An 8,181-nucleotide genomic window follows, 5' to 3' on the forward strand; every position below is an offset into this window, starting at 1 on the left:
GTAGAAAGGGATCTTAAATATATTAAATTACCATTTTATGGAACTATTAGTTTTTTGTAAGGAGTCGTTTGAGGAGACTGTTACAGCATTGTTATCCTCAAGTAGACTTTAGATTTATTTTTGTCAACACAAAAACCAAAGGCTCTTATTTTAAATTTCAAGATAAAGTGCCTACCCCCTCCCTCCCCCCCCCCCCTGTGCTCTAATGTCGTATATATGTATAATTGTTCCAGCTGTAATGCTGGATATATCGGGAGTTCCATTCAGAACTTTAAGATTAGGATACTTGAGCACCGGGGAGTATCTTTAAGGACTGGATTACCATTATTTAAACCAGCATTTTCGGAGATTAGAAACCATTGTTAAGAGTTTAATCATTCTCTGCTGGAATCTGATTTTAAATTCTGGACACTTGTATGAATGGCCAGTCAGATTTGAGAGTAATGGAATCCTTATATATAAAGGAGCTGCGGCCTCTGTTAAATACCAACCTTTCGGCTGTTCAATTGTACACTGTATAGTGCACAGTAGGACCTGTAAATTGATTTATAGTTCATTCTGGCATTTTAATTTTATTATAATTTTGTTTAGTTTATCATGTTTTGTCTTTTTTTTCTTATTTCAAGTTTTTGCCAATGTATATTATTTTGGTCTTATATTTAGGATATATAATATATATTTTAGTGTTCAGTTTTGTTTATTATTTGAGTTTTTATAAGATTTTGGTTAGTATTTTGTAATTGTGATTTATTTTGACTGTATTTTATATACATTTGTTGTAGGTGTGAAGCCATTATTTTATTAGTTGTATTACCGTTGATTATCCGTGTGTTAATTATCAAGTTTCACTCCAGTTGATCACTTCGTGTAAGTTTAGTAGTGAGGTTTGTGTCTAGTAGTTTTATTGTCTATTTATTTGTGACTTAGCTTTTGTCATCTATGTGATACTTAATAAGTTTTATTCACTTTGATCACTTTAAGTAAGCTTAAGTGCTTTATTTAATCTTTTTTTTTTCTTTTGAAAGGTAATTATATTTAGCATGAGTTCTTTGTTTACCAGTTATTTGATTGTTATTTTTGTTTTCTTTTAGATGTGATGATGAATACGAGAATTATTCCAAACGTTATTCATTATAGAGTAAAGACTCTGAAACAAGATGTTCAGTATATCTATGGTATTTATCTTTATATATATATATATATATATATATATATATATATATATATATATATATATATATATATATATATATATATATATATATATATATAATATTTGGGCGATCTTGTTATTATTTTTTTCATTATTATAGTTTTATTAGTATTTATTTAAATATTATACTAAGTTTATGTGTGTGAGTGTCAGGGTGCCAGGAAGCCAGAGTGCCAGGGTGCCAGGAAGCCAGAGTGCCAGGGTGCCAGAGTGCCAGAGTGCCAGGGTGCCAGGAAGCCAGAGTGCCAGGGTGCCAGGAAGCCAGAGTGCCAGAGTGCCAGGAAGCCAGAGTGCCAGGGTGCCAGAGTGCCAGGGTGCCTGAGTGCCAGGGCACCAGAGTGCCAGGGTACCAGAGTGCCAGAGTGCCAGGGGTGCCAGGGAGCCAGAGTGCCAGGGTGCCATAGTGCCAGGGGGCCAGGGTGCCATAGTGCCAGGGTGCCAGAGTGCCAGAGTGCCAGAGTGCCAGAGTGCCAGGAAGCCAGAGTGCCAGGGTGCCAGAGTGCCAGGGTGCCAGGAAGCCAGAGTGCCAGAGTGCCAGGGGTGCCAGGGTGCCAGAGTGCCAGAGTGCCAGGGTGCCAGAGTGCCAGGGTGCCAGAGTGCCAGGGTACCAGGGTGCCAGAGTGCCAGGGTGCTAGAGTGCCAGGGTGCCAGGGTGCCAGAGTTCCAGGGTGCCAAAGTGCCAGGGTGCTAGAGTGCCAGGGCGCCAGAGTGCCAGGGTGCCAGAGTGCCAGGGTGCCAGAGTGCCAGGGTGCCAGGGTGCCAGATTGCCAGGGCGCCAGGGTGCCAGAGTGCCAGGGGTGCCAGGGTGCCAGAGTGCCAGGGTGCCATAGTGCCAGGGGGCCAGGGTGCCATAGTGCCAGGGTGCCAGAGTGCCAGGGTGCCAGAGTGCCAGAGTGCCAGAGTGCCAGGAAGCCAGAGTGCCAGGGTGCCAGAGTGCCAGAGTGCCAGGGTGCCAGGAAGCCAGAGTGCCAGGGTGCCAGGAAGCCAGAGTGCCAGGGTGCCAGAGTGCCAGGGTGCCAGGGTGCCAGGAAGCCAGAGTGCCAGGGTGCCAGGGTGCCAGAGTGCCAGGAAGCCAGGGTGCCAGAGTGCCAGGGTGCCAGGGTGCCAGAATGCCAGGGTGCCAGAATGCCAGGGTGCCAGAGTGCCAGGGTGCCAGAGTGCCAGGGTGCCAGGGTGCCAGAGTGCCAGGGTGCCAGTGCAAGAGTGCCAGGGCGCCAGAGTGCCAGGGTGCCAGGGTGCCAGAGTGCCAGGAAGCCAGGGTGCCAGGGTGCCAGGAAGCCAGAGTGCCAGGGTGCCAGGGTGCCAGAGTGCCAGGAAGCCAGGGTGCCAGGGTGCCAGAGTGCCAGGGTGCCAGGGTGCCAGAGTGCCAGGGTGCCAGAGTGCCAGGGTGCCAGAATGCCAGGGTGCCAGAGTGCCAGGGTGCCAGAGTGCCAGGGTGCCAGAGTGCCAGTGCAAGAGTGCCAGGGCGCCAGAGTGCCAGGGTGCCAGGGTGCCAGAGTGAGAGAGAGAAGGCACCATAAACCCATCTCTAAATCTCACAATAAATAAATCGCTGAAGTAAACAATAGAGTGAGATCACTGTACTCTCTAGAGGCAGAGCTACAGTGACTTAACACACTCTGGCGTGCACTCTACCACAGCGTAGAGTGCACGTCAGCTACAGTGAGCTTGTAGTATAATGTGGGCAGGTACAGTGAGCCTCTGGGCAGGTACAGTGAGTCTCTGAGCAGGTACAGTGAGTCTCTGGGTAGGTACAGTGAGCCTCTGGGCAGGTACAATGAGCCTCTGGGCAGGTACAGTGAGCCTCTAAGCAGGTACAGTGAGCCTCTGGGCAGGTACAGTGAGCCTTTGGGCAGGTACAGTGAGCCTCTGGGCAGGTACAGTGAGCCTCTGGGCAGGTACAGTGAGTCTCTGGGCAGGTACAGTGAGCCTCTGGGCAGGTACAGTGAGCCTCTGGGCAGGTACAGTGAGCCTCTGGGCAGGTACAGTGAGCCTCTGGCCAAGTACAGTGCTGTACCTGTCTGCTGCCTCCTTACACCTCTGCGTGATGTAGTCCATCATGTCTTGGGCCATCTTTCCCCTGAGCTCTGTTTCCCATGTTATATTTGTTAGGAACTTTCTTATCTCCTCATAGTTTCCCTTTTGGAATTCCTGCCTTTTTTCTGTGCCCTTTCTTAGGTACATTAACCTTTCTTCGACCAGGTACTCAAACACCAGTACACCGTGGTCGCTCATTCCAACTGGGGCATCGAAACCGATTTCTTTTATGTCAGAGTCGTTCAGGGTGAAGACTAGGTCGAGTCTCGCTGGTTCGTCATTTTCTCTCATCCTTGTGGGTTCTCTGACATGTTGGGTTAAGAAGTTCCTAGTCACCACCTCCAGTAGTTTGGCTCTCCACGTATCCTCGCCTCCATGCGGTTCCTTGTTCTCCCAGTCAATCCTTCCGTGATTGAAGTCGCCCATGATGAGCAGGTGGGATCTATTTCTACAGGCAGCAGAGGCTGCCCTCTCAATTATAGTGTTAACTGCCATGTTGTTGTTGTCATATTCTTGACTGGGTCTCCTGTCATTTGGTGGAGGGTTGTATATTACTGCTACTACTATCCTTGGTCATCCCATTGTCATGGTGCCTGCTATGTAGTCTCTGAATCTCTCGCAGCCTGTGATAGCCATCTCCTTGAAACTCCATTCCTTTCTTATCAGTAGGGCAACTTCGCCTCATCCCCCTACCCTCTCTCTCTCTTTACTTATTACTGTGTACTGCTGAGGAAACACCGCATTCGTTATGATTCCTGAGAGTTTTGTTTCTGTGAGTCCAATTACATCCAGATTCCCTTCTTGTGCTCTTTCCCTTAGTTCACTTGCCTTGCTTGTAATCGCATCTATGTTAGAGTACATTACCTTGAAACTGACTCTCTTCATTCCATCCTTAGTTGATGTTATGTACTTTGGTTGATGTCATGTACTGTGGTGTGAGTGACACTGGAGTGATGGATGTGTGAGTGACGGTGGCGTAAGTGACGGTTGCGTGAGGGTGGAGTGAGTGACGGGGAAGTATATAACGGTGGAGTGAGTGATGGAGGAATGAGTGACGGAGGAATGAGTAACAGTGGAGTGAGTGACGGTGGAATGAGTGACGGTGGCGTGAGTAATGGTGGAGTGAGTGACGGTGGAATGAGTAACGGTGGAGTGAGTAACGGTGGAATGAGTGACGGTGGAGTGAGTGACGCTGAAATGAGTGACGGTAGAGTGAGTGACGCTGAAATGAGTGACGGTAGAGTTAGTAACGGTGGAGTGAGTGACGGTGGAGTGAGTGACGGAGGAATGAGTGACGATGGCGTGAGTGACGGAGGAATGAGTGACGTACCGACAGATATGAAGGTGTCCGGGCGCCAGAGGGGGGGCAGGACCGTCCACCGCTGATAGCGTCACCTGTCCACTACGGCGCCTCCGTCACCTGTCTCACTGATAACACCTGTCACCACCACACACCTGGCCGCCCCCCGTCACCACCACACACCTGGCCGCCCCCCGTCACCACCACACACCTGGCTGCCCCCCGTCACCACCACACACCTGGCCGCCCCCCCCCCCGTCACCACCACACACCTGGCCCCCCCCCCGTCACCACCACACACCTGCCGCCCCCCGGTCACCACCACACACCTGCCGCCCCCCGTCACCACCACACACCTGGCCGCCCCCCGTCACCACCACACACCTGGCTGCCCCCCGTCACCACCACACACCTGGCCCCCCCCCCGTCACCACCACACACCTGGCCCCCCCGTCACCACCACACACCTGGCCCCCCCGTCACCACCACACACCTGGCCGCCCCCCGTCACCACCACACACCTGGCTGCCCCCCGTCACCACCACACACCTGGCCGCCCCCCCGTCACCACCACACACCTGGCTGCCCCCCGTCACCACCACACACCTGGCCGCCCCCCCCCCGTCACCACCACACACCTGGCCGCCCCCCGTCACCACCACACACCTGGCCGCCCACCCGTCACCACCACACACCTGGCCGCCCACCCGTCACCACCACACACCTGGCCCCCCCCGTCACCACCACACACCTGGCCGCCCACCCGTCACCACCACACACCTGGCCCCCCCCCATCACCACCACACACCTGGCCGCCCCCCCCCACTCACCACCACACACCTGGCCGCCCCCCCCCCCCCGTCACCACCACACACCTGGCCCCCCCCCCGTCACCACCACACACCTGGCCGCCCCCCGTCACCACCACACACCTGGCTGCCCCCCGTCACCACCACACACCTGGCCGCCCCCCCCGTCACCACCACACACCTGGCCGCCCCCCGTCACCACCACACACCTGGCCGCCCACCCGTCACCACCACACACCTGGCCGCCCACCCGTCACCACCACAGACCTGGCCCCCCCCCCGTCACCACCACACACCTGGCCGCCCCCCCGTCACCACCACACACCTGGCCGCCCCCCCCGTCACCACCACACACCTGCCCCCTCCCGTCACCACCACACACCTGGCCGCCCTCCCCCCGTCACCACCACACACCTGGCCGCCCCCCCCCGTCACCACCACACACCTGGCCGCCCCCTGTCACCACCACACACCTGGCCCCCCCGTCACCACCACACACCTGGCCGCCCCCCCCCCGTCACCACCACACACCTGGCCCCCCCGTCACCACCACACACCTGGCTGCCCCCCGTCACCACCACACACCTGGCCGCCCCCCGTCACCACCACACACCTGGCCGCCCCCAGTCACCACCACACACCTGGCCGCCCCCCCGTCACCACCACACACCTGGCCGCCCCCCCCCCCCGTCACCACCACACACCTGGCCCCCCCGTCACCACCACACACCTGGCTGCCCCCCGTCACCACCACACACTTGGCCGCCCCCCGTCACCACCTCACACCTGGCCGCCCCCCCGTCACCACCACACACCTGGCCGCCCCCAGTCACCACCACACACCTGGCCCCCCCGTCACCACCACTCACCTGGCCGCCCCCCCCCCCGTCACCACCACACACCTGGCCGCCCCCCGTCACCACCACACACCTGGCCCCCCCCGTCATCATCACACACCTGGTCCCCCCCCCCGTCACTACCACACACCTGGCCGCCCCCCCCCGTCACCACCACACACCTGGCCGCCCCCAGTCACCACCACACACCTGGCCCCCCCCGTCACCACCACTCACCTGGCCGCCCCCCCCCCGTCACCACCACACACCTGGCCGCCCCCCGTCACCACCACACACCTGGCCCCCCCCCCGTCACCACCACACACCTGGTCCCCCCCCGTCACCACCACACACCTGGCCGCCCCCCGTCACCACCACACACCTGGCCGCCCCCTTGTCACCACCACACACCTGGCCGCCCCCTTGTCACCACCACACACCTGGCCGCCCCCTTGTCACCACCACACACCTGGCCGCTCCCCCGTCACCACCACACACCTGGCCGCCCCCCTGTCACCACCACACACCTGGCCGCCCCCCTGTCACCACCACACACCTAGCCGCCCCCCCGTCACCACCACACACCTGGCCGCCCCCCCCGTCAACACCACACACCTGGCCGTACCCCGTCACCACCACTACTACTACCACCAATACCACCACCTCCACCACCAGCTCTGTACCTCAGGGTACAGTCCTTGCACCGCTGCTTTTCCTTATTCTCATATCAGATATAGACAAAAATACAAGTCACAGCTTCGTATCATCCTTTGCAGATGACACAAAAATCAGTAAGAAAATTACCTCGGCTGAAGACACTGAAAAACTTCAAGTTGATATTAATAAAGTTTTCGACTGGGCATCAGAAAATAACATGATGTTTAACAGTGATAAATTCCAGGTACTCAGATACGGTAAAAATGAGGGCCTTAAACATAATACAGAGTACAAAACACAATCGAATCTTCCCATAGTAGGAAAACACCATGTCAAGGATCTGGGAATAATAATGTCTGACGAACTAACGTTTAGGGAGCATAACCAAGCAAATATTGCGTCAGCCAGAAAAATGATAGAATGGATTACGAGAACTTTCAAATCCAGGGATCCCATCACAATGGTTGTACTCTTCAAGTCACTTGTGTTGTCCCGTCTTGAGTACTGCTCAGTACTCACTTCCCCCTTCAGAGCAGGAGAGATTGCTGAAATAGAGGGAATACAGAGAACATATACGGCACGCATAGACGCAATAAAGCACCTAAATTATTGGGATCGTCTCAAAGCTCTCTAAATGTACTCACTAGAAAGAAGACGAGAGAGATATCAAATAATGTACACCTGGAAGATACTGGAGGGCCAAGTACCAAATCTACAAAGTAAAATAACAACGTACTGGAGTGAACGATATGGAAGTAAATGCAGAATAGAACCAGTGAAGAGCAGAGGTGCCATAGGCACAATCAGAGAACACTGTATAAACATCAGAGGTCCGCAGCTGTTCAACGTCCTCCCAGCAAGCATAAGAAATATTGCCGGAACAACCGTGGACATCTTCAAGAGGAAACTAGATTTATTCCTCCAAGGAGTGCCGGACCAACCGGGCTGTGGTGGGTATGTGGCCCTGCGGGCCGCTCCAAGCAACAGCCTGGTGGACCAAACTCTCACAAGTCAAGCCCCGAGGCCTTGGGGAGTAGAAGAACTCCCAGAACCCGATCAACCAGGTATCAACCAGGTATCTACCACAACCACCACCATCACCATCTACCACCAACACAATCTACTACCATCACTACCACACCACTACCACACCACCACCACCACTACCACACCACCACCACCACTACCACACCACCACCACCACCTCTACCACACCACCACCACCATCTACCCCCACCACCACACCACCACCACACCACCACCACTACCACACCACCTCCACCACTACCACACCACCACCACCACTACCACACCACCACCACCACTACC

The sequence above is a fragment of the Procambarus clarkii genome, chromosome 48 (assembly GCF_040958095.1).
Source record: "Procambarus clarkii isolate CNS0578487 chromosome 48, FALCON_Pclarkii_2.0, whole genome shotgun sequence".
Lineage (NCBI taxonomy): Eukaryota > Metazoa > Arthropoda > Malacostraca > Decapoda > Cambaridae > Procambarus > Procambarus clarkii.